This window comes from Gadus morhua, chromosome 14 (assembly GCF_902167405.1).
Source record: "Gadus morhua chromosome 14, gadMor3.0, whole genome shotgun sequence".
Classification (NCBI taxonomy): domain Eukaryota; kingdom Metazoa; phylum Chordata; class Actinopteri; order Gadiformes; family Gadidae; genus Gadus; species Gadus morhua.
Window position 1 is genome coordinate 11058281 of NC_044061.1, and position 3742 is coordinate 11062022.

At 42.0% G+C, this 3742-nt stretch overlaps 1 long non-coding RNA gene across 1 annotated transcript; it reads left to right on the forward strand.

The window, feature by feature from the left end:
• Positions 1-587: 587 nt before the first annotated feature.
• LOC115559156 (uncharacterized) lies at positions 588-3249 on the forward strand. Its single transcript, XR_003979437.1, has 3 exons — positions 588-1806; positions 2711-2787; positions 3137-3249. It is a non-coding gene; the product is annotated as an uncharacterized LOC115559156 (long non-coding RNA).
• Positions 3250-3742: the final 493 nt, after the last annotated feature.

Genomic DNA, 3742 nt, shown 5'->3' on the forward strand with positions numbered 1-3742 from the left:
GCACCGGGCAGGATGTTGATAGGAACATATTGATTGTGCTCGTTGTAAATTATGTGAATAGATAAAAGCGTGAGAGTGCATATATATTAAGCAATTATGCGCTCAGGTGCTAATGTAAAAAAATCTGCTGAATAAATATGAAATATGCCTCTATCAGCATTCAGTGTCGTCCCCTTGACACTGGTCATTTGAGATGATAATTGCAATAGCGTGTTTGTCTCTGACGAGACGAGATATTGTGATGGCTCTTCTCAGCCAAGATTTAAATGTGCTATTGATCAGCGGGTGGCTCAGCTGAAATCAGACAGCAGTACAGCCCTCCCCCCCACCTCCCGCACACTTGAATATAGTTCTGCTTTTGTTTTCCTTGTTCTAATGAAGAAAAATCTTTAGAACCTATGCAGTGAATCATGTCTAAGCATGTCGCTAAACAAATGAAGCATGTTTGTGTTCCGTTTCTCTATTTTCTTTGCAGTAGTAGTAGTGTGTGCTAATGCCATGATTTAAATGAAGTATTGATCAGTTTAGGAGGGGAGAATAGAGAGAGAGGCAGCGATTGTGAGGGAAAGAAAGCCAGACCAGGGTTATCGGTGGGGATCGCATACAGAAAGAGAAAGCGAGGGGATGAGCCGCGTTTTATGCGATTCCGTGAAATGGATTCCCGCATAATGTTTTTTTTTTAATGCAGGAATATTCGGCATGCTATTCATTTTACTTTTAAAGTGGTGAAACTGGACATGGGAGTGCTGGCAATGCTTGTGAATGGGACAGAAATGAGGTTTGCTTTGATGGACACGTGGAATATTTGACGGCCCGTTTGCAGATGTTTGACCATCGGTGACTGTCCGGGTTGGTGATTATTGGTTATTGGGTTATTATTTATTGTGTAACGAGGGCAGCGGCAGTCATCCGCAATGGGGACTGGAGCAGTCTACACTGTTTGTCCATGTTGATGAGGGTCTGGATCTGTTTAGCTTCCTCTGTTGTTCCTTTCTCCCTCATCCTAAATTCACCTTCTTTCCTCCTCTCCCTCAATCTTTGTCCCTAACTCCCCCACCCATTCTAACCCTCCCTCTCCTGTAATTTATGAACGCAAGTTGGTTCGCTAATTAAAGGCGTGTTTGATAGTGTTCCGCTCAGCGTTGGTGAGTTAGTGTTGTATGTGTAAAGAATATGCTATTAATATGCTACTTGCTTCTCTTAAGGTATTTGTGGTATATTTTCTATCGTTCATGTGTTTTGTATTTTCAAAAATCGAATGTTCTGTCTAAGACCATGGCATGTTTAATTCCAGTTTCGCCTTTTTTTTTTTTAGGAAGCATGTTCATTTTAATTGTATTATAATTAATATAGGGCAGATGGTTGATATTGATGGTTAGAGTTTATTATTACCTTGTCCAATAAATTACTAATCATGTATTTGGTAAACGAACTAATCAGTTAGTATTTATGTTTTACAATTTTATTGATTAATGTTTACATATTTTTTGTGTTCATTAATTCTTTGTTATCACTGATGACAAGCTAGCACTCGGCTCTGAAAGACGCCAACACCATCTGTCCAGCTACAGAAAGAGCTATGCTTGTTTGTCTTCCCTCAGCCAAACCAGCCCCTGCAAACAGCAACATCCCTTTGTGTTGGATTGATTTTTCTCTCTCGCTCTTACCGCCCTGGATGTTTTGGGAGTTTGATAGCCAGCATCATGATGTCATGTGGGTGTCTGGGCTGCAGAGGAGACCACTGCTGTGGCTTTCCACCACTCCAGAGCCTGCTTAAAAGCAAAGCCCAGCAGGAGCCAAAATCAGGTGAAGATCCCACCATCAGTTCCTGAGCCCTGCCTGCAGGCCCTGGTTTAGCACATACACTTGTGCATTGTCACAATAAATATCTTATTATTTTCAATGTTGTTGCTTTAGGGTTAGGGTCAGTTAGTGTTATCATACATAGTAATAGTTGGATGTGATTGGCAGGACTAATGGATGTCTGAAAACATATGCTCCGGCTATGATCTGTAGCTGGAAATGTACCCTTAAGGTTTGATTCTCTCAAACTTCAGAAATGGCTTATAAAAACTGGGTAGGTTTAAATCTATGCACGCTAGTTTATGAGGTCAATCGCATAAACGTTGGGTATGACACATAGTCGGACAGATGATTAAATTTTTTCTCCAGGCCTTGGGATGATTGTGCCCATGGGGCAGAACCTGTGTCATCTGCGGTTGGAATACCCACACTGCCGCTCCATGCTTCACCTTCCTTTCAGCACTCTACCTCCTTCACCATCCATCACTGCTTCGTCTTTTCTTATGCATGTGTTACGTGATGATAACAAGTCGGACAGTGTTAAGTCCTAGATAAAGCGTTTTGTTCAGTCGGTGTAGTTATTTCAACTTTGTCTTTATTTCCTGTTCCTGCACTTATTTAAGCTTGTGAGCTCAATACAAAACAGTTTTCTCAGTGTGATTCTACGGCAACAGTAGAACAACAGTGAACTTATAACAGACATTCATGAGGATGGACGATTGAATGTCGTCAACTTACCCAACAGGCACACATAGTTGAGGTCAAATGTGTAAGCATACATTGCGTGCAGTTCTACAATGCATGTGTTGTAAGTGTTGGCCTAGTATTGCATTGCTTCACAATAGTGCTGTCGTCAACTGATTCTCACGCAATGCCCACCCCCCCCCCCCCCCCCCTTCACATGCAGGGTCAGAAGACCATCCAATGCAGGTGGGAGAAGAGAGTGATTCTATCCTGGATTGTATGCCGCAGCAGAGGTCAGAGGTCAGCCTAACTTCAATGTCTTCACCTCCATCCCTACATGTGATTATTCTTAGTGAGTAAGTGAGCGTGTGTTCATGCATCTCTTTCTTTGCTCATCTAACTGTGCACAATACATTTATTTGTGCACTTTGTATATTATTGTTTGTATAGACGTTCATCGATAAAGCCGTATTATGGGCTGTGAAATTGCTTTTTTTTTGTGGGTTGCTAGCAACTAATAATGCTGAAACCAAAAGGAATGGTTTCTCCGATCTTACCAAGATATTTTGTTATTCTGTGTGTCTGTGTGTCTTGTGTGTGTGCATTTGTACATGTGCCTGTGTGTTGTTGGTATGGGGCTGTCGTACAGGTGGAGAGGTGGGCAGCAAAGTAGTGGCAGATACCTTAGAAGCGGTTGGAGGAGTGGTGTGGAGGACCAAAGACGTTGAAGACACAGAGGTCTGCAGAGGTAATTGAGGGCCAGTACAGGGCACAGCATCCCAACTAGAGGAGGAAAGAACTGCTGCTGAAAGGGGGATAAGGAGACTATGTAGTGGGTTCAGAACTGCGCGAGCAACTGCCTATCTGTTGTTGGGGATGGCATGCTTTATGAGACAATATGAAAAAATTACCATTTTGATGTATTATAATGTCGTATGAGTCATAATGTCACTGGGAAAGTGATTACATTTACTAACATGTTGTTGAGAGAAAAGGTAAAAAATGTCAAGCTGGTAGAATGTCTAGACGGTTCAATCTGCAGGGTTCCAATCACATTTCACTGTGTTGATTCTTGTAGGGCCTCATGTATGGTATTGGGGCTGCATTTTCAGACGGTCCATTTCAAAAGCCTGGCAAATTGATGTGTCCTTTCTTAGTAAAAACATACCATCGAGAATATGGTCTCACGTCAGTCGCAAAGTATTTCATGCTTTCTGTGGAGTTTATTTAGTTTCGGAGTACTATAAACGTTGAT